We start from the raw sequence: 13065 nt of genomic DNA, 5'->3' as shown, positions 1-13065 counted from the left end.
CCTTCTCTTAAATGCGTTCGTGGGGGGAAGGCACAACGGAGCGCAATGGAAAGCGCAAATACAAGCCACTGCTTAAAGGCAGAACGGCTTAAAAGCGGCAGAGGCAGAATGGGGGGTGGGAGGGGTGAAAGGCTCTAAAAACCCCGTATCTCCCCCCTGAGGGGCGAAAAATCGCTCCTTTTGCTAAATTGAGACAAACCAAATGCGCAGGGACCAAGGAGGAAAAAGGAAAGATCAAACCTGAGATTTATAGAGAAAAAACCTGGATCGGCCAAGGAGTAACTGCTAGAGCTGCCTGTCTCTTGCGAGGCTGAGCTAAAACTGGGGAACGCTACGGAGGAGTCACGCGGAGGAGGAGGAGCGTTCCTCAATTATAGCTCAGCCTGTAAGAGTGAAGACTAGAGCACCTCCCACTCTGGATGCTCGCAGCAGCTCTATGGAGAATATGGCAATTAATTCAGTTAACCATAAGATATTCCTTTTACTCTTACAATTCTCTCCACGGATATAATTAGTCACAAACAGTAAGTACACTGAATTATGTGAATCAATCCTCAAAATTATATCTTCCTTAAAATTGGCATCTACCATTTCAAAAAGTATTTTATAGCAGTTTTCCTGAGACATTTTATATGTATATGTGAGTAAGGACCGGTAATAACTCATAGCTCTATGCACATATACCAAAAGAAACCAAAAGAAATCTTTTGTTGAAATAGGTATAAAGAACTTCGCAATAAACACCAGCAAAAAAAATATCTGATAAAAAATGCTGGCTTTGTTTATGCAATAAACTCTTTCTGTTTGGATAAAAACACATACTTCACCAATATACTTTATTCAGGTTTGACCAGGATAGAATCTAGCCTAGTTTCGTGGAGAGAGGTTTTTCCATGGACCAGAGAGGGCGTGGTTTCGTGTGCTGCCTGAATCCCACAGATCGGGCTTCCCTTGTTTGCATGGGCCGGTTTCTCGCATACTGTGGACTGGTGCTGGTCCACAGACTGGGGGCTGGGGACCCCTGGTTTAGCCAACATATCTGATATTGCAAAGGAATGTTATTGGATGAAGAATATCAGGAAGATTCAGGTGTGTACAAATAATCTAGACTGGAAAGCTGTGACCCTGGCTAGAGCATTATTAATCCATAACAGGACAATCTTCCTTACTAAAAACAGCTAAAATGAACACACTGATAAATATTTACAAATAGTAGCAATCAGCCATAATAATGATATGTCTATACAAGTTTTCTCAAATAATATTGTAAACGTATCCATGTCAAGAAGAAATTTAGGAGAAAGTAAAACAGTTTCCAAACTCATAGCATATGGTTGCAATATTCATTTAATATATCTCCCAACAAAAGACTTTAGTGTTCAAAACAACGAAGACCAATGTAATATATACTGCAACATATTTTCACAATAAACACTGTGCAACAGCTGCACTAAAGAAAGCAGGGGGAACCTAATGAATTTTCCCACAAGATATCTGGAACATATTAATAGATAGTTTGAATCAGTCTGTTAAGGACTGCTTACTGTGACAGCAATTTGTGAACAAAATAATAAAAAAATAAGGACCAACATTCCTTTATGGGGCTAAAGAAAACATCACATACATTAAAGTCTATTTGTATTATGTTGAATAAAATGCAGATAAATAACGAATTTATTGAAATTGAAAGGAATTTACTGTAGTAAATAGAAATAGACAAGCTAAAATAATGGAGTAAGTACTGGACTAAGTTCATTTTCTAGCCAATATTTTCAATAGTACCAGGATAAGTCTTTTTAACTGAGGAAAAGATGAACATGCTTTGACATAAACATTGAGCAACCATCCTCTTTTAATGTCAACTAATATATTTCAGGGGAAAAGGTAATCCATTCATGATATATGTGCCTGCTAATGACTGTTTAAAGAAATTCACTTTTCAGAATTACCTCGTTTATATAGTGATACCCAGACATAATTGTTGCACTAATTCAACTTTTAGCAGCAGTAGTTTTTTTCTGCCAGGGTAAGAAAATCCTGGGAATCCTATTTATTTTTCAGCATCTGTATAAAGCAAAATACGAAAGCTGAATTTGGCACTATAAAGCTTCCTGTTCTGACTTGATTTAAATTGCTTTTTTAAATAAAGTTTAATTGAAATGGATACGTTTGGACATTTTGGTTCAAAAATTGTCATTTGAGAAAACTAGCCAGATTAATAATAAAAGTGGATAATGGCTGATTTCCCAGGATATTATGATCTGTGAGCTTGATAGCTTGCTTGCAGATTACCCAACTAGGTAATGGGTGCAAGTATGGTTTTCTCCTTCAAAAGAGGAAATAAAAAAGCTAAGGAAAAAAATATTTGTCTGGTTTTCAATATGAATCTCAGTTTCATTATTTCAGGGAAAAGGTTGTTGATCTCAGACCTCAGTTACCTTGTGCCTGCTGCTGTGCTCTAAAGTGGCAGGATGAGAGTCCCGGGATGTGCTGCAGTGGCGGTAAAGTCCAGTTCCCTCCACTTCAGCCCTCCCCTGAACCCTTACACAGCCTTCTCACCCACCAGCATCCAATGGCAAAGCATTTTCTTTCTGCTATCCGGAAGTACAACGGATGCTTCCAAATGATGTCTTTTGGAGCCAGAGTGGTGAAGGACGGAAATTTTATGCCAACATTCAAAGCTCAGGGGCAGGTCTACCACAGGATAGGGAGTATTATGGCGGGGCCTCAGCAGCAGCCTTCATTTCTCCAGATATACTTTGTTGGTGATGATGACAATGAGAGGGACATCCATTGTGGAATCTATATATATAAAAGCAAAATACCACTCATGCATCATCACAAAATCTTCAGAACCGTAAAGCCTACAAACTTGAAATTTGGCACATGTGTTCCTCTTGACTTCTAGGTGCTCGCTAACAAAAGATTTTTTCGAAATGACCATCAGAGCATTAGTATTTCCTATATTACTATTATTAACATACTCTGATGCTAAGGAGTTCTACTCCCCCTCCCTACCTGAAAAGAAAGCTAAGCCACACCCAGGCTCCTTGCTGTCTCCTTCTTGTTCACACAGCAAATACCATTTCAGTTTCCAAACAGCCTTGAACTCTCTCACACATTGACAGGATGCTAGCCAGATGAATACCGATGGATGCTGGTAGGTAGAGGTACAATTTCCCCCCCTTATTTTCCTCCTAAAAGACTTGCCCGATCACATAGTTTCATAGCGAAGCATGGGTACCCTGCTAGTTCAAATATATTTACAAGAAACTCATCTCCTCTTTTAAAAAATGTTCTTCATATTTATTTAAACATAGTTCCAGATATGGCAACTGTTTCATAACACAACTTTTATGTTGAATCTTGTTGCCAAAATGCGCATAATTTTAGGCAAATGGAGTTGAAGACTGCAATCATAATCTAAAAAACATTCATTCAATCTCCATACCGCCACTGTCTATTATACATTACATCAACTTTTATCTTCTGTCTTATATTGTTCAGATAGCAACTAAACACAACGCAGCATGTAATTGTGCTACATGAATGCATAAAGGTCTTCATTCTTTTGTTTGGTACAAAAATCGGTTAAGCTATTACAACTGATTTGTTTTTCTCTTTGATATATTTTGTTGACCAACCAATATAAAAACTTAACATTTCTCCAACTGAATGCACTTGCAATTACAGAAAACATCCCGTAAGGAGCAATTTATTAAAAACATCTTCTCTAAATTCACTTTTTAATGTAAATTTAAGCTACGGTCAATGGTAGGGTTTTTCTTACAGATAATCTTTTTCTCTTGTCAGACTAACTGGATTTGAGAAAAAAATAACCACTATGAATAGTTATGAATTTTACAAAACTTACAAGACTTTTAATGAGCCTTACAAAAATATCAAAAGCAGCCTCAAGATGAAGATATTGAAGGTAAAGTAACAGCAGGAATATAATGCTTCAACTACTTCCTGATCTTCTCAACCAACCCCATCCTCCCACAAGCTTTAAAGAGAGAATACTATATTGGAGGAAAGTTAGCTATCAGAAGAATTAGACATTTCTATTATTCCAAGTGTCCCATCCCAATATTGATTTTTACTTTTAAAGCTGTATTTCAGCCCTTAAATTGTTAAAGTTTGTTTCTCAAATGGAAATATCTAAATATATCAGAAATGAGTACTTACAGTGTATCATGCATAAAATTTTAATGAAATTCCAGAGCTAACATTTTTTATAATTATGTGAATTCAATATAACAAATATAGAACCTACAACCATCCAAATGTTACAACTATAGCTTCAAATAGATGGCCAATATTTAAAAATGCTTGGTAATATGATTTAATCAATGTGGAAGACCACACTTTTTTCACTCCTGCCAATAATGGCAATTAAATATAGGAGAATTGTAAATACTGCTTAAACTCCTACAGGATATAACTGCACTAAAATTTAGTCTACAAGAATCTGTTTGCAAGGGTTTATGCTGTCAAAGAATGTGCTCATTCCTGAAATTAACTCAGATCAAAGTTTACTTAAATGGGAATGTTCTCCGAAATGCAAGTTGTTCAGATGTTATTTTGAATTGTTATGGAAACATTCTAACATGGGGAAATTAGTTTATGTACTTTGATCTTGTTTGAAATTGAATTTTTAAAATTTTTTATTTATTTATAAAATTTCTATAACCCATCATGCTTGCCACACTTAATGGATGTCATGTTTAAATTCATATTTGTCAATAAAAATAAGTAAGAATTAGGACATTTTTGAAGTTTTCTACTGTAGATTACAAAAACACATCTACAAAGGAAGGAAATTTGTTTGATGTACTTACATGTAAGGAATTCTTAAACAACTTAATTATAAAGTAGATATAAACAAAATGTCATTTTAGGGAATTCCTTAAATTCTAAAATGGAATACAGATGGTTTATAGATGTATGATTTGAAAGTTCTGTACTGTTACTTGAATCAACATAAATATCTACTTCATAGTTAAAACTGCCTTCAGATCCATTTCAGAATTCTTTCATTTTCTTGCAGATGTTTCATTACCAAACTAGGTAACATTGGTGTTAGTAGGGAGTGGGGTTTGCAAACAGCACTCCTGATTAGCACTGATGATGTTACCTAGTTTGATAATGAAACACCTGCAAGAAAACAACCAAGCACAGAGAATATCAAAAACCTCATAGTTCAATTCTAAGCTACAAATATTCTCTTCTATTGGAACCAGGGGTGGTATTCTACCGGTTTGGATCGGTTCTATAGAACCGGTTGTTATGATTCTGTGCAGTTCAGAGAACTGGCAAATCATGCCCTGGCTAACCCCTCTCCTCCCCACCCAGTCAATCCTTACCGTGCATGTGCAACATCGCACACGCCCAACATCGCTGACTGTGTTCTCCCCTGATCAGTCATTCCTTAAGGTTTTTTCTCCCCTCCCAACGATCAGCCGTTCCGATGATCAGCTGTGCTGGATCACCTCGCTGTCTTACTGCTTTGCCCAGGAAGCTTCCCTGAGGCCCAGGAGCAAAAAGGGGCAACTGGGGGTGTTGCTGTGCGCCCTCCCTGCACTCCATTTTTGCCTTCCTGGCAGCAAAAACGCCCCTCAGGAGGCTTCCCTGAGGCCCGGGAGGCCCAAAACGGAGCACGGGGGGTGCTCCCCAACATTCCATTTTTGCCTTCCTGGGCCTCCATTCAGGAGGCAAAAATGCCCCCCAGGAGGCTTACGTGAGGCCCAGGAAGCAAAAAGGGGGTTGCTGCCACACCCACCCAGTCACATGGACACGTCCGCCTAGCCATGCCCACAGAACCAGTTGTTATAAAATTTGAATCCCACCCCTGACTGGAACATATACTCTATTATAGCTTTTATCTTAATTTGTGTAATGACCCGATTCATCCTATTTTAACATCTTTTCCTGGATATTCAAATCAGTGTTATGTTAAACATCTCTGTGATCAAATTTCTAAAATTGCTTTAGCAATGGTAATGTTTCTAATTGGTACTCTTAGGATAAGGAGCCATTTCATTTTAATTTATATAAAGAGATTGAGGATTATATTGAAGACAATTATATAATCTTCGGCTTTAAAATAATTTTGTTATGCTGTATAGATTTTAAATAAACTGACTAAAATCATAACATACAATGCTTTCTATATTCCAACAATGCTACTAACATTCACAGCAAGAATAATCGCACTCAACAACATCCCAAATGATTTTGAACAGCTATACATTGAATCACTTCTTAAATAACATACGTAAGAACATTGGTCTTATCCCTGGTGGCAAGGTGTTCCATGAGAGAGAAGCTCCTATAAAAATGTTCTCATGGGTTCTCATTCCTACTAGACAGCGGGGAGAAACTCCAGCCCTAATTCCACACCAATTCTGTTGTAGTACAATCTCAGCAAGAGTCAGCTTTCACGTCTGAACCAATAATCACTCTCTCTTGCTAGAGTTAGATCCTAGCAGGTTCCTTCCCATCCAGACCTGTACAGCCTTCAGATCAAGTCATGACTTCTACTCTATCTTCTGACTCGTCTGGAGATGTATAATTGAGTATCATTTGCATACTGATAACACCATATCCCAAGCCATTGAATAACTCTCCAAACAGCTTCCATTAGGATGGAAAGATGGTTGACTACCCCCACATCAGTACATACTGAAGTGTCATAGGACTTTATTTCTCTGCCCCAACACATACACTGACGGAACTGACCACAGGAAAGAGAAGAATTACTGAGTACCCCCAACTTCCAATTCTTGTAAACATTACAAAATGATTCCATTATTAATCACTGAAAGGTGGAACAAGACAAGTAGAGTTGCATTCTCCCTTGCTAAGGCCTTGGCAGAACCTGAAAAGGTTAAGATAATCACTTCTTCCAGAATCTTAGTTGCAAGGAGGGAAAGCTTGAAGGTAGTATTAATACTAGACAACCCATGATCCACTGAATCATTATTTCATTAATATTTCCTTATTTTCAGAAATATTTTCTTACCTAAACACAGACAGAATGACTAAGGTAGGCAAAAAAAATCAGTGTAAGCAAAAGTGACTTCTGACTTCAACGTTGAGCTTCCTTATGGAAAGCTGGCTTTGAGCATTGGAAATCTTCCTTCCTTCCTTTGCCAGCTGGCAGGTAAATTGCTGCAGCTGGGTGAGTGAGTGAGTGAGTGAGTGAGTGAGTGAGTGAGTGAGTGAGTACATGAGTAGTTGGTGCAGTGCAAATGTAGAGGGACTGGGTATAGAAGATGCACCATTTCTCCATTGACCTTCTCTCTGAAAGCTCCCGCAAGCAAAAACTTTCCTAGTAAGAATATGGCAAAGAGCAATGGCAATCATATCCATTCTTTTCAGTTCCCCATCAATTTGTCAAGGAATATTGAAAATGAGGATCATGAGACTGTGGCTGACCAGTGCTGACCACCAGCAGCACAATGGTGCTAAAGCATCCAAAAATCCCCCAAATTTCATCTCCTCAGGAGCACAGGGCCTGAGCATTCTGTAAGCTAGCACATTTGTGGTACATATGTTGAAAAGGTTTTGCCCTATGATGCAGTGTTTCAATCAATTGAAGGTTGAAATGGATTTATCAGTATTAATAGCTGGACCTAAACTTTAAAGAGATGTATCAGTGCCTTTCATAGACATTGATACCTTCCCCCCAATAGAAAAGCATTCGCAATTGCCCTAGACCAGGGGTGGGCAAACTACGGCCCGCAGGCCACATCTGGCCCATTGGTCTTTTTAATCCAGCCCACCGAAGATTGGTACAGAATTAAGGTTTGATGTGAATGATTGAATGATTGCATTCATTTGATTTTGACAACTTAATTATAAAGTAGATATAAACAAAATGTCATTTTAGGGAATTCCTTAAATTCTAAAATGGAATACAGATGGTTTATAGATGTATGATTTGAAAGTTCTGTACTGTTACTTGAATCAACATAAATATCTACTTCATAGTTAAAACTGCCTTCAGATCCATTTCAGAATTCTTTCATTTTCTTGCAGATGTTTCATTACCAAACTAGGTAACATTGGTGTTAGTAGGGAGTGGGGTTTGCAAACAGCACTCCTGATTAGCACTGATGATGTTACCTAGTTTGATAATGAAACACCTGCAAGAAAACAACCAAGCACAGAGAATATCAAAAACCTCATAGTTCAATTCTAAGCTACAAATATTCTCTTCTATTGGAACCAGGGGTGGTATTCTACCGGTTTGGATCGGTTCTATAGAACCGGTTGTTATGATTCTGTGCAGTTCAGAGAACTGGCAAATCATGCCCCTGGCTAACCCCTCTCCTCCCCACCCAGTCAATCCTTACCGTGCATGTGCAACATCGTGCACACGCCCAACATCGCTGACTGTGTTCTCCCCTGATCAGTCATTCCTTAAGGTTTTTTTTCTCCCCTCCCAACGATCAGCCGTTCCGATGATCAGCTGTGCTGGATCACCCTCGCTGTCTTACTGCTTTGCCCAGGAAGCTTCCCTGAGGCCCAGGAGCAAAAAGGGGCAACTGGGGGGGGGGTGTTGCTGTGCGCCCTCCCTGCACTCCATTTTTTGCCTTCCTGGCAGCAAAAACGCCCCCTCAGGAGGCTTCCCTGAGGCCCGGGAGGCCCAAAAACGGAGCACGGGGGGGGGTGCTCCCCAACATTCCATTTTTTGCCTTCCTGGGCCTCCATTCAGGAGGCAAAAATGCCCCCCCAGGAGGCTTACGTGAGGCCCAGGAAGCAAAAAAAGGGGGGTTGCTGCCACACCCACCCAGTCACATGGACACGTCCGCCTAGCCATGCCCACAGAACCAGTTGTTATAAAATTTGAATCCCACCCCTGACTGGAACATATACTCTATTATAGCTTTTATCTTAATTTGTGTAATGACCCGATTCATCCTATTTTAACATCTTTTCCTGGATATTCAAATCAGTGTTATGTTAAACATCTCTGTGATCAAATTTCTAAAATTGCTTTAGCAATGGTAATGTTTCTAATTGGTACTCTTAGGATAAGGGAGCCATTTCATTTTAATTTATATAAAGAGATTGAGGATTATATTGAAGACAATTATATAATCTTCGGCTTTAAAATAATTTTGTTATGCTGTATAGATTTTAAATAAACTGACTAAAATCATAACATACAATGCTTTCTATATTCCAACAATGCTACTAACATTCACAGCAAGAATAATCGCACTCAACAACATCCCAAATGATTTTGAACAGCTATACATTGAATCACTTCTTAAATAACATACGTAAGAACATTGGTCTTATCCCTGGTGGCAAGGTGTTCCATGAGAGAGAAGCTCCTATAAAAATGTTCTCATGGGTTCTCATTCCTACTAGACAGCGGGGAGAAACTCCAGCCCTAATTCCACACCAATTCTGTTGTAGTACAATCTCAGCAAGAGTCAGCTTTCACGTCTGAACCAATAATCACTGTGTCTTGCTAGAGTTAGATCCTAGCAGGTTCCTTCCCATCCAGACCTGTACAGCCTTCAGATCAAGTCATGACTTCTACTCTATCTTCTGACTCGTCTGGAGATGTATAATTGAGTATCATTTGCATACTGATAACACCATATCCCAAGCCATTGAATAACTCTCCAAACAGCTTCCATTAGGATGGAAAGATGGTTGATTACCCCCACATCAGTACATACTGAAGTGTCATAGGACTTTATTTCTCTGCCCCAACACATACACTGACGGAACTGACCACAGGAAAGAGAAGAATTACTGAGTACCCCCAACTTCCAATTCTTGTAAACATTACAAAATGATTCCATTATTAACCACTGAAAGGTGGAACAAGACAAGTAGAGTTGCATTCTCCCTTGCTAAGGCCTTGGCAGAACCTGAAAAGGTTAAGATAATCACTTCTTCCAGAATCTTAGTTGCAAGGAGGGAAAGCTTGAAGGTAGTATTAATACTAGACAACCCATGATCCACTGAATCATTATTTCATTAATATTTCCTTATTTTCAGAAATATTTTCTTACCTAAACACAGACAGAATGACTAAGGTAGGCAAAAAAAATCAGTGTAAGCAAAAGTGACTTCTGACTTCAACGTTGAGCTTCCTTATGGAAAGCTGGCTTTGAGCATTGGAAATCTTCCTTCCTTCCTTTGCCAGCTGGCAGGTAAATTGCTGCAGCTGGGTGAGTGAGTGAGTGAGTGAGTGAGTGAGTGAGTACATGAGTAGTTGGTGCAGTGCAAATGTAGAGGGACTGGGTATAGAAGATGCACCATTTCTCCATTGACCTTCTCTCTGAAAGCTCCCGCAAGCAAAAACTTTCCTAGTAAGAATATGGCAAAGAGCAATGGCAATCATATCCATTCTTTTCAGTTCCCCATCAATTTGTCAAGGAATATTGAAAATGAGGATCATGAGACTGTGGCTGACCAGTGCTGACCACCAGCAGCACAATGGTGCTAAAGCATCCAAAAATCCCCCAAATTTCATCTCCTCAGGAGCACAGGGCCTGAGCATTCTGTAAGCTAGCACATTTGTGGTACATATGTTGAAAAGGTTTTGCCCTATGATGCAGTGTTTCAATCAACTGAAGGTTGAAATGGATTTATCAGTATTAATAGCTGGACCTAAACTTTAAAGAGATGTATCAGTGCCTTTCATAGACATTGATACCTTCCCCCCAATAGAAAAGCATTCGCAATTGCCCTAGACCAGGGGTGGGCAAACTACGGCCCGCAGGCCACATCTGGCCCATTGGTCTTTTTAATCCAGCCCACCGAAGATTGGTACAGAATTAAGGTTTGATGTGAATGATTGAATGATTGCATTCATTTGATTTTGACTTGTAATGACAGGCATTTTGACACCAGGTGGCGGCCCGTCTGTCAAATTTTAAAAGTCAATGAGGTCCCCGAGCCAAAAAGTTTGCCCACCCCTGCCCTAGACCTAGGCTGTCAAGATGCCCACGGCTGTATATGTACTCTCTCCAGGAGGTGAAGCAGTCTTAGATTAGCAGTCAAAAGCTCACCTCAACAAGCACTCTGTCAATTTCCTAAAGATCAATAGGTTAAAAGTCTTTCCAAATAATATTACAAGATGTCACCCTCAAGACTTTAGATTCTGTCCAACCAATTCCAAACAAAGGCAGTGATTTTAACTGCAAAATCTCACAGTAACCCATTAATGGATCTTTCCACTTGTACTTCCCTAAAAGAAACTGAGTCATTTTTAAAACGATTGTCAGATAGTTCTTTATGGAACGATAAGGATAGAGAAGTAACTCTGCTTTGCCTCTTTGAATTATAGGTTGAAATTTGGGCTTAAGCCTCTACCTACCTAGACACATTCTAGAAATCAAAGGAACCAAAATTGAGCTATTTACAATTTTTTCCCCTCTTCTAACAGATTAACTACTCTGAAATAGAAATCAGATGTAACAGGATGCCGCGCCCCCCACAGGCACATGATGACCTAGAGAAGTCCACTGTTCCCATGGAAGCCATGAAATCCTAAGCCTCCTCAGAATTACCCCAGGGATGAAGTGTTGAAATCACACAGGATAAACAACTTTGATATATCAATCATTACCATAAGGTAAGGCTGAAAGCTCAGGCAAGGATGCCACTATCAGATAGGAGGGTGCTGCAACAGTAGCATCTGTATCTTGTTCCAAAATCTCAACTGCTATAGAAATGGACAGATTTATACATCTGTGGTCTTTTTAAAATAACACATTATCTTGGGAAGCTATTAACCAGTTCAATAGCATATGATGGGTGTTCGGGAAGCCTACTGAATCATGGGTAATTACAAATTTGAGATATGAGCTATTGCTAATAATGCCTACTCTTGCTTTCCAATATTTATAATCTACTATCTAAATAAGGTTATTGATCAGAGTAACTAATAAAAAACATTTGTCTATTCCACATGTCAAAGCAAATTATTAGGACAAACTAGGAAGAGGAAAGAACAGGGGTGTCAAACTCATGGCCCGTGGGCCGGATGTGTCATGCGCTGGCCATGCCCATGCCCGGTTTAGGGAAGGGGAAGTCACGGTACATCACGTGACGATGCCATGACGCGAGTTTGACACTCCTGGGATAGAGAGTAGGAAATACAGAATAGGTAAATCAGAAATACACACTGAATTTTGCTGAATCCCAAACTGAATCAGACCACTCTATAGAGACTATATATCTTTACAAATGAAGAAAGATTGCCTTCAAAGCTTACAGAAAGGATCTACATCTTCTTGAAACATCCCATATTATTTGATTATCTTGAAGTATTCCAGAAATGCATTTTAGATAATGTCACACTATGGAGTCAAGTAGTCCCCATGTTGAAAGGAAAAGGATTTCTTTCTAACACGCTTGCCCTATCTGCTGTCTTGGTCTTCTACCTAAGTATCCACCTGCCAGCCAGCATACTGCTCTTTTCACTCTCTCTTCTTGGCCCAAGTAACTCATAACAAATGATCTTCAGAGAGAGGAGCAATGATCTAACTGCTGAAGCAATTGTTTGGCTTGCAGCTGCATAGATAGCTACCATGATTACCTCACTCATGATATCTAACACTGAAGACCTCATTCTGAAGCATTTAATCCAGGAAGGAATGATGGAATTGCAGTCACTGAGTAATAGGCAATGCAATATATAGCATGAGAATCTGGTATCAATGTTGTTTTCTATTCATTCACCTAAAGTTACCTGTTTCTCCAGTCTTGCTGAGAGGATTATAACACAAGGGTTATAAAGGTTCTGTATTAACAAGAGTTTTTAGAAATATGCCCCTTCAACTTTCCTTCCTTCTTATAAATCTAATAAATCTCTACACTTATCCACCATTGAACTTTTAATTAAGGGATAAGTGTTACAATATGTATTCTTTTCACAGAAACTGCCTGCCAAACAACATAAGAGTTGTATCTGTGGGTTCAAGATCCCACACATCTTTATAAACAAAAAATCAAACCAAAACCATACTGAATCCCAACTATTTTAAATCTGTAAAATGTATCACCAAATAAAAACCAATGTGCCTGCAA

General features: G+C 39.0%; 1 protein-coding gene across 3 annotated transcripts in view; it reads right to left on the bottom strand.

Moving 5' to 3' along the window:
* WDR20 (WD repeat domain 20) overlaps positions 1-13065 on the bottom strand; it is a 56617-nt gene that overhangs the window by 36836 nt on the left and 6716 nt on the right. The gene's annotated exons all lie outside the window — the stretch shown is intronic.

This window comes from Notechis scutatus, chromosome 1, assembly GCF_049901735.1.
Source record: "Notechis scutatus isolate UNSWTSFEM ecotype Mainland chromosome 1, rNotScu1.2, whole genome shotgun sequence".
NCBI classification, from domain to species: Eukaryota; Metazoa; Chordata; class Lepidosauria; order Squamata; family Elapidae; genus Notechis; species Notechis scutatus.
Note: the sequence above shows the minus strand (reverse complement) of the source record. Positions and strands in the feature narration are given on the sequence as shown.